The 10,193-nt window shown below is 39.6% G+C and overlaps 1 protein-coding gene and 2 long non-coding RNA genes across 4 annotated transcripts in view; all 3 read right to left on the bottom strand.

Annotated features, from left to right (window-relative positions):
• The window catches only part of LOC116695681 (uncharacterized), a 6,995-nt gene extending 4,310 nt beyond the window's left edge, over positions 1–2,685 (bottom strand). The window contains exons 1-2 of the long non-coding RNA XR_004333530.1: positions 2,569–2,685; positions 566–567 (exon numbers count right to left, since the gene is read on the bottom strand). This is a non-coding gene — a long non-coding RNA (uncharacterized LOC116695681). The remainder of the gene's footprint in view (positions 1–565; positions 568–2,568) is intronic.
• Positions 1–10,193, bottom strand: part of LOC116695664 (uncharacterized) — an 813,105-nt gene that overhangs the window by 310,872 nt on the left and 492,040 nt on the right. The window lies entirely within an intron of this gene.
• LOC116695603 (kinase suppressor of Ras 1) overlaps positions 1–10,193 on the bottom strand; it is a gene marked incomplete at its 5' end in the record, with an annotated part of 81,929 nt that overhangs the window by 27,458 nt on the left and 44,278 nt on the right.

Below are 10,193 nucleotides of genomic sequence, written 5' to 3'. Positions count from 1 at the left end.
GTGTGAGAGATTATTTGCTCCAAGAGAGAATGTTACGTGTGATATTGAACACTACAGTAGGTTATATGCCACATGTTGTTTTCAATAAAAAAAAAGCACCACCTTTGAAGTATATAGCAATTGTAAGTCGCTTTGGATAAATGAGTCAGCTAAATGACATGTAATGTAATGTAATGTCACCTTAAGTTATGGTATGTGTTCATATAGGCGTTGTTTTCATGGCGTTGTTTTCATGGTAGTAATCAGTTATTCTTCCCTGACCACTTCATACAAGCCAGATGTCTGCACCTTTTGGACAAACGCGTCACGTGGGGCTGTCTGCTATCTGCGGATCTATCAAAACAGACCAACATGGTGGCTCGTTTGAAATAAGATCTCTTATTATTATGAAAATAGTACACCGAAATGTATTTCTGAAAAGGATAGGCCATGCAGTTGCTGAATCTGTCTTTATTTTAGATGAATAAAAGGTTAGTTTAAAAGATTTTCGAGAGCCGGACGCGCTTTATTTGCATGGCTGAATTCAACTTTATGCAAATGAGGACCGGGCAAATCGACGCCCCACTTCTCCAAAGTCCCCGCAATGAACGCATTGCACGGCGGCTTCTACAGAAATGAATGGGAAGCAGGGAAATTACGCTGACAATGGACACAGCTAGCACTAGCTAGTTAACTAGCAGCTAGGAAATAGATTTCTTTCATCATGCAAAATGCGTTTTTTACTTACTTTTTCATTTTTGTTTTAATATTATTGTTTTAAACTTCAAACTTATATTATATTATTGCTACACAGACAAACACTGCGTATTATTACTCAATCATATCATATATTAGTCTGGTGTGCACCCTAGTCTTATCACCCAATGCTCTTATTTAGTTTCTATTTTGATTCTATTCTCAGTTTATTTAAGTACTGTAGCTCTCATTATTTATTTCTGTTGATTTCTATACTTGTCTGTATTATTAAGCTGATGCAGCCAATGTAATAGACTGGGTGGCCAATGTAATAATTACTAAATGTAATAGACTGGGTGACAATAGCTCAGTCTGTATGGAGTTGGGCAGGGAACCGGAGGGTCGCTGGTTGAAGTCCCCGTACGGTCCAAAGTATTGTGGTGGACTGGTGGCTGTAGAGGTGCCAATTCACCTCCTAGGCACCAATGCGAGGCACCAAACCCCCAACTGCTTGGGGCACCTTTCCATGGGCATCCCCCTCACTCTGACATCTCTCCATTAGTGCATGTATAGGTCCTGAGCATGCTGTGTTTAATAACAACACAGAGTGTAAAGTGTAGTTTCCCCTTGTGGGATTAATAAAGTATAATAATAAATAAAGCACTACACTCATTGTGCTTTTTCTTTCCAACTGTTTTCCACTTTATACAAAAATGAATACCAGAAAATGAAAACTGCATGTGAGGCATGTTCGCTGAGTCAATGATTATAACTTATCCAGAACCAGTTAAGACTGGGCTTTATACCTGGTTTTGTATTACAACTGGATGGATAAGCGTTTTTTTAATGCTCTGACAGGAATTAAATCTCTGGGAAACTCAAGGGCAGGGACTGGGAGTCTATGTGAACAAAGGTTGGTGCACGGACATTTATGATGTTTCTGGCTACTGTTCTGCAGCAGTGGAATACTACAGGTCAAAGAGTTCTTCATCATTGCAGGTGATTTTAACCACGCCAAGCTCAAGAACAGCCTACCTAGGGCTGAAGTCTTTAAAGTAGCTCAAACTTTCAGTTTGTGTTCATTCTAGCGGCCGCTTTGGACTAAAGTGTTAGTGTTTAACGACACCTGCCCATAAGGTGTTTTCTTTAAGGTGCGTATTAACTACTGTAGATTAAATGTAAATGGACTGTGCTTATTTAGTGCTTTTCTAGTCTTAACGACTACTCAAAGTGCTTTTACATAGCACAGGAACTATTCACCATTCACACGCACATACATACATACACACACCATACACTGTGGCCAAGGCTGCTGTACAAGGAGCCACCTGCTTATGAGATAAACACTCACACACATTTACACTCAGGGCAACTCAGGGTTCAGTGTGTTGCCCGAGGACACTTCGACATGGGACTGCAGATTGGCAGGAGACCGCTCTACCACTACGCCACAGCCGGCAGATTATTTAGTTAGCGTTACTAGGAGGTCATATAGTTGCGGTGAATGTTTTGCTCAGACAGAAAATCATTCATTTCCAATAAAAGAATAACTTAGAGATGCATTGTTGCATTTCAAGTGTTGCATACGGTAATTTAGCCTACTGTGGATGTATCGTGAGCTGGACCAGGTATTATGTCACTGTGCCACGAGCCAAAGCATTAAGAGTTTGTTGTAGCAACAAACATAGTAATAACTTTGTTTTATTTAGCGCATTAATAAAACCCAAGGACGCTTTAGAGGGGGACAAAGAAAAAAAAAAGAGTAAACCAACACAAACACGGACTAAAAGACATAACATGTCTGCGCTAAATGGAATGTGGAACAAAATTTAATGTTGGCTACTGACATACAAACACATCACGCAATCTAGTTATTTTATGAATAAGATAGACATATACTTGAGGGCCAATTCTGGGACGTTTTTGAATCATTTACAATCCCGTAATTGTCTCCATATATTGAAAGCCCGACCAAGACTGACTCGGTTTTGCTGATCGTCTTTCACTTTCCCTTTTTCACTTTTTTCGAGATCATGCGTTTCTAGCCCAGGGTAACCAGTTGTTTCAGACCCAATGTTTCAGAGCTCAGAGGTGTAGCAGAAGGTTATAGGGCACAATATAGTTATGTTTTTAAGCCTAAATCAAGGTAACCTGTTGTTTTAGTACTCAGATGAACAGTGATTCATGGCCTACTACTGAGAACAAACAAAGTAATAACCTGGAAATTAACATGATTATTGATAGTGTAGTGGATAGCAAAGCGGCTTTGTATTATTTTTCATGAGGAGGGTTCGAATCCAGTGCGACCAGGATCATCCTTTTAAAACACATTTTTCCCACGGTAGAATATTGCAATAATGTCGTGCTCAGATATTCAGTTCAGTTCAGTACAGTTTATATTGAGCCAGTAAAAGCAAGTAAACTGTTTATGAATATGTAGCGAATCTGTCGACGTGCGAGAAACTGAGCCTATATAAACCTATAACAAGCACAAACATATACTATGATATATATATATATATATATATATATATATCGTCTAAGTAGCCAACTAGGTGAACCCGGAAATGTTGAGTACACCAAAGTTTTATTGCAGAAGTGTGAATTATGGGTCCCCTGTATACGAAAAGACGATGCTAATTGGCATATGTTGAGCAATTGCATAATTTGCATAATTGCAATATTAGCTTAATCGTCCAGTTTGACTACATATTTTGCACTGTATGGCCAATTTCTACAATATGTGAGTGTTTTTAGGGTTTAAGAGGATGCTTATTTCTTTTCTGGCATTTTCAGATTTCAAAGAGGTAATTTAGTACTTATTGTGATTTATTTAGGTAAGTTCCAATTACTTTCCAGCATAATATTATAGGTTATTTTATGGTAACACAATCTTACATTTCAGAATCATGAGTGTTTTTGGATGTTGATGCATTGTTTTTAGGGTTTAGTTAAGCTGATCCCCTCCTGACACTTTTGAATATCCAATGCTTTTGGATAAATGATGAATCTTTGTTTGGCTGAATGTTATGCATTTCTGGAGGAAAAAGCAATGCAAGTATTTGAAATAACTTCTTCTGATCTTGCAACTGTACGATACATATTAATAGGGTAGCTATTTAAGACTTTAAGAACTATGTGCAAATATACACTTTATATATGCCATTCAAGACAGACCCTGTAAGTCGCTAGGGCAACCTCCAAATGGCTGCCCATGTTGGTCAACCAGTTGCAAGATCCAACAAGGGCCCAGTTAAAACTCCACCAAATGCAAGACTTAAAACTGAGTCTGGGCCAACCGAGTCAGCCCACCAGACGCAAGGCTAACCAAGAGGGCCTTACCTCCGCACTACACAAAGCACACATTGGCTACCACCTTCAGGCAAACTGCTATGACTCACAATGAATTAACAAAAGGCAGCCTCATCAGCCTGATCCACCAGCTGTGGATATCACCTTATTTTGGATGGGACAAGACTACGGGCCTAAAGGAAGGAGAGGAACTGATTATGCCCACCCAGGATTCAAGTCCAGTTGTTCCTCTTGCTTTGTTACTTGTTGTCAGCTGTGGTTGCAAAGCCGGGTTGAAACCTTGCACATCAGCAAGCGCAGCTGTACAGCGGTAGGTCGGCCTGTAGGCCTACCAGTTAGTGTTTCTGCAAAGGCAATGATGGATATGCTGCATCATACTTATACAACACCAGAAGCACAGAGAGGGATGAAGGGTCTGGAGAAGATGACAGAAAAGAGAGGATAGTAAAGATGGTCTGCTGCTTTCCATAGCAGTGCCTGTAGGGGGACACGTCTTCCATGAAGGCAAGCTAGTGACTTCAGTGCTGGACCTTAGGCGCTTTTTGGTAAATTCCATACCTGGCTCTGCATCAAGTTTACAAAGTTCCTCTGATGGTACGAGCCAGAAAGAAAGCCCTTGTTGCTTTTGTGATCTGTAACTTTGGGGCTTCTGCCTGTCTAATGCAGTGGAGAAGCTACCAGGAACGACTCTTATGGCATTGAGTGCAGTCACCTTCCCCTTCCCAACAGATATGAGGTGGAATCACACTCCCGAAAGCATGCAGGCCAGAATGGAACCACATTGGTCACCCAGATTCTCTGCAATTGCATTTATGCTGGAATTGTGCCATTTTATCTGTAGGTTAGTTATTATACCAGACTTCTAACACCAATAAACCATAAAGCACAAGACAGTTATAAGTGATATACCGCCTCATCATGTGGCAATGCGTCAGCTTTACTGACCATCATGATATTACTTCCTACATTGAAAGTACCCAGAGTTTTCTCAGCCTTTGTTTGTTGTGCTTGTTTTTCAAGACTTTGTCTCGACTAGGTAGAGGTGAATTCAATGAGAGCATGTAGGCTACTCTGTGGAGCTCTGTCCTTTTCTTCTATGTCTCTCATGGTCCTTTGCAGACACCTGCAAATATCTGTCAAAGATGACAAATGTTTGGGTGTTGTAACAATTAAGCCAACGTCCCATGCTGGCTGCAAGATCTGCCACTGTCCCAGACAATGGCCAAACCATGATAAATGAGCTGGGACGCAATGACAACATCTGGTGGCTGGGTATGGCAGACTGGAACCATGAATTAGCTAAGAGAACAGTTAGCCTCCACTGGTAAGCTGATGCTAATTTAGCTAACAGCTATTTTGACTAATCACTAGCTGACAGTTTGATTCAGCCTAAAATAACGTTATTCAAGTAAACAGTACGAAAAGCAGCAACAGCTAAATTAAGATTTTACAGTAATAATAAAGACAAGTATTGAGTGATTGTATTTTATATGAGCACAAGTAAAGTAAAACTGACGTAACAGCTGTTATATATTTCAACAGTTATTTTAGTTTTGAGGGTCTTTTACATGCGGTCTCAGCTGGTGGTTAGCTGAATTAGCTGTCAGCTAAACGAAAGTTAGCTTTCCAGTGGCGGTGAACGGACTTTCTTTAACTATCTACGGGAACAGATTGTGCAGTATCGTAAGGTCATAAATCCGCGTTCATCATGATATCATCTGCGCATGCTTGAACATCTTGCACATGCGCAGGACAGATCGTGTACCGACAAGCTCTATTGCGGAGCACACAACTTAAGTTATGTTGTACCAAAAATTATCGTTCCTTAAAGTTTTGGTGGTTTGTGATTAGCTCGCACTGTTCTTCTGGGAGGAGACTACTAACTGTTGGGTCTGTAAATTCTGGAGTGTGGTCTATCTGTATAGTGTCTTGAGATAACTCTTGTATGAATGTACTATAAATAAATTGAATTGAAATTGAATTGAATTGTTCGATATGGCTATGAGTTAATAACGCCGGCGTTCTGTTTAAGGAAGACATGCTTTTGGTCAAACTACTTTCTTTAATGATTAAGTTTTCCATATATAAATGTTTCAACTACTTTAAAACTAGACTATGCTCCCTTGCTTTACTACATACTTTTACAACTACAAGCTAGCTGCCACATCTTATTTGCAGGAACACATGACCTAACCTCAAAAAATGTCAACAAATTTAGGTTATCAACATTTATCAAAGAGCAAGAGTTGAAATGTAAGGTTATAGTGTTACCATGAAAATAACCTAAACGTTTGTCCAGAGTTAATAAAAAATGTGTTTAAATTAATCCAAATTTGTTATAGAATTGCCATTTTGAAGTCTAAAAGTGACAGAATTGAATTCAGCATCCTCTAAACCTCTTAAATCATTCCAATATTGTAGAAACTGATGGCACAGTGCAAAATCTATTGTCGATCTGGCCGATTCCGCTAATTCTGCAAATTTTGCTAATGAACAAAGATTCATCATTTATCCAAAAGCATTGGATATTCAAAAGTGTCAGGAGGGGATTCAGCTTAACTAAACCCTAAAAACAGTGCATCAACATTCACAAAAACACTCATGATTCTGAAATGTAAGATTGTGTTTACCATGAAAATAACCTATAATTACACCTGAAAGTAATTGGAACTTACCTAAATAAATCACAATAAGTACTAAAATTACCTCTTTGAAATCTGAAAATGCCAGAAAAGAAATCAGCATCCTCTAAAACCCCTAAAACCACTCACATATTGTAGAAATTGGCCATACAGTGCAAAATATGTGGTCAAACTGGACTTAAGCTAATATGCTAATTATGCAATTATGCAAATTGCTCAACATATGCAAATTAGCATCCGTCATTTTCCGTATGCTGGGGCCCCATACTCACACTTCTGCAATAAAACTTTGGTGTACTCAACATTTCCGGGTTCACAATGGGGCTCTATGGGCTGGCTACTAGACTAATACATCACACCCGTCAAAAGTTTGGGGTCACTTACAATTTCCATCCACTCCATAAAACATTAGCTGATCTGAGTGGTGGCTGATCTTTAATCAATATCTACATTGCCCATTATCAGCAACCATCATCCATGTCTCAGAGGCACATTCTGTTTACTAATCTGATAACATTTAAAAAAACTAACGTGAGAAAACACGGGAGAATCCTTTTGCAATTATGTAAGCACTAATGTAATTTCAAAACTGCTGACCGGGTTAAAAAAAACAATGCAACTGACCTCAGCTGGTATTCTGTCTATAATGGAGTGCAATGGAAATTTCTAAGTGACCACTTAAATGAGCACTTTATTATATGGTCTGTTACAGCCATCAGGCTTGGCCTAAATCCTCTGGACCACGGGTCTTCAATGATTTTTAAGCCAAGGATCCCTTAACTGAGAGACACACTGAGCAGGGACCCCCTACTACATGGTGTATAAAATGAAGTGGCCTACACCAATTAACCTGGACCTGCAATAATGTGTGGGCAACCTCAAGCCTTTATGCAGTACATTTTTAGTGCATCTTATTCTTCTTTATATTCTTATTTAATTATATTCTTCTTCTTCTATAAATATTCTAAATAGCACAAATCCTTCATCCCACAAATGTGAAAACACACTAAAGAGAAGTTTATTACTACACTACTGCACTAAGAACAGAAAACACAAACTAAAAGTAAAACTTCCTTGATGCAAAATCATGAATGATGTCATTGTATGAAATCTGCTCCCTTATTGAGTGATTGACACTGATGGAGCAAGGCCAATGAGCCGTTCCTGGGACATGGTGGACCTCAGGTATGACTTGATCAACTCTAGTTTTGAAAAGCTCTTCTCTCCTTTCCACAGTGACTGGCAGAGTAAGAGCAATCCTGAGAGCAGTCCAAACCAGCAACATAGGCGCTGATTTATTTTTTCCTCCGTGGGTGTTCAAGATTCTGAAACTTTGCATATCTTTCAACACAGGACAGCTCCACTTCTCAAAAGTACAGATAGGATTGGAGATGAGAAGTTTAACTGACACTAACCGTGATTAGCTTCATGGATGCTCAGTATTAGCAGCTTTATGTGCATGGTATGTTCTCAGTAAGCAGGGGCTCTGTTGTGCTAGTAGCAGCTAATATAGCGTCGAGCAGAGTGCTAACCTGCAGCAGAGAAGACAAGCAGGCGACAGCCACAAACATTTTTCATTTTCAAATTTGTAGTCTTAAGCCCAAACCAACGCTGACTCACGTGACATCACTTGAGGACATTTATTAGACTTCACACTGCTCCCTTTGAAGACACTCAAGAAAAATACTACTTCATAAACATATGCTGCAGTACTCTCCAACACCTGGAAATGGTGGAAATAAAGTTCCACTTTAATACTCCACACAGCTCTCCCACAGTTCATCCTAAAACAGTCACACGTCTTAAAAGTAAGCTTGCAGAAATAATAAAAAATTATCAAAATCATCAAATCATCGTTGGAGCAGAATGTAGCAACTGATATTTCAGTGAGAATGATACTTTAGGGCAGGGGTGTCAAACTCAATTTCAATAAGGGGCCACATTGGAAATAAGAACCCAGCAAGGGCCAGACATGTAGAGTTTATTAACATGCTTTTATTTAACCAAAAAAGTCAAATATCTTTGACATTATGATTGCATGTCTCATACAGTCTTCTCATTTATAGTTGACAGTCAACATAAAGGCCAAAAAAGTCAGCAAAGAAGTTTGGTAGCCATCATAGAAAAAAATCAGAAAAAAACAAAGCTTGAAAAAACAATTTTGAAAAAGCAAAGGAAAAAAAAGTAGGTGGGCTGAAATTTATGAGGGGCCGGATTTGGTCCGCGGGCCTTGAGTTTGACACGTGCTTCAGGGCAATAAAGGGTCAGCAGCAAGAGCTCATTCTGTCAAGTCAGTATATAAGTGATCGTTTGCAGTGAAATTGTTACTTGACTGACAGCATTCTATTCATATTCAGTAAATGTGAGGATGATTTCCTGTTTCCTGCCCTTTCATAAACAATAAAAAGGTCAAAAAGGAAGGTTGGAGTAACAGACTTCGCACTTTGCAAAGCTGACGCATACCGATACCTGGGCAGTGCCTGGGCATGCCTCGGCTCCCTGTGTTTACAGGTGACGAACGCATGAAATGTAAGGAAAGGAAGGAACACTGACAGGGTAACACTGAGAAGGGAAGAAAGACTTTCCTTTAACCCCATGACGCTAACTCACACAGAAAGCAGCCAACCTCCTCTATCGAAATATCTTCCTCTGACACGTATTACTGGTTTCTCAAAAAACACACAGAAACATCTGAGTAAAGTACTTCCTTCCTAAAGTCCACACTAACAGGCACATGGGTTTGGATATATGCCTCCACCTAACAAGCAAATAAAAAGCTGTCCATACAATGAAACACAAGACGCAAACAGCTGCACAAACAGAACACACACACACACACACACTAACTACTTGAAACACTCTCTCCAACGGAACTTCTGTCAAATAAGGAAATGAAGAAAACACCTTCCCTAACCCTTCTATCAAAGGTTACACACGCTGAAAGCTGACAGACAGACACACCAGAGGTCATTACTGTACATTACCATGTGGTTGACCGTATCTACTGAACATTAGAGCTCCTGCTCTCATAATCCAGGCACTGTGTAGTAGAATAATCCGGGAGTGCAGCAGGCTGCTGGGAAACACACTGTCAGAGAGCCAACAAATCTTCCCGGCGCGCTGTTATCACATTCCCTGTTTTTCTCCTCCCTCCTTCTTACACTTCCCTCCCCTTCTCTCTCTCTCGCTCGCTCTCTCAGCCAGTCTGTTTTTCTGACATGCCAATGGTGTGCATCAGCAACTAGCAGCGACAGGTCGTGGGACATCTATCTTCCCCTGGGAAAAGCAGGGAAAACCATTATGGTTTCATTTTCATTTAGTTTGAATTCCTATTTCAGTCTAACAGCCAGTGTTGGGCAAGTTACTTCCAAAATGTAATACATTATAGATTACTAGTATGACTCTGCAGCTAGTTTGTGAATTTTAACACCAGATGAATAAAGTCTCCTATTTATTCACTTTAATACATCATAGATTATTCATATTTTGTATAATTAATATGAATATGCAAGGTAACTACAGCTATAAAAATAGATAGGTAAAACGTACAATAGGCAAGTAGGA

Source organism: Etheostoma spectabile, chromosome 9, assembly GCF_008692095.1.
Source record: "Etheostoma spectabile isolate EspeVRDwgs_2016 chromosome 9, UIUC_Espe_1.0, whole genome shotgun sequence".
In the NCBI taxonomy this organism is placed as follows: Eukaryota; Metazoa; Chordata; class Actinopteri; order Perciformes; family Percidae; genus Etheostoma; species Etheostoma spectabile.
Note: the sequence above shows the minus strand (reverse complement) of the source record. Positions and strands in the feature narration are given on the sequence as shown.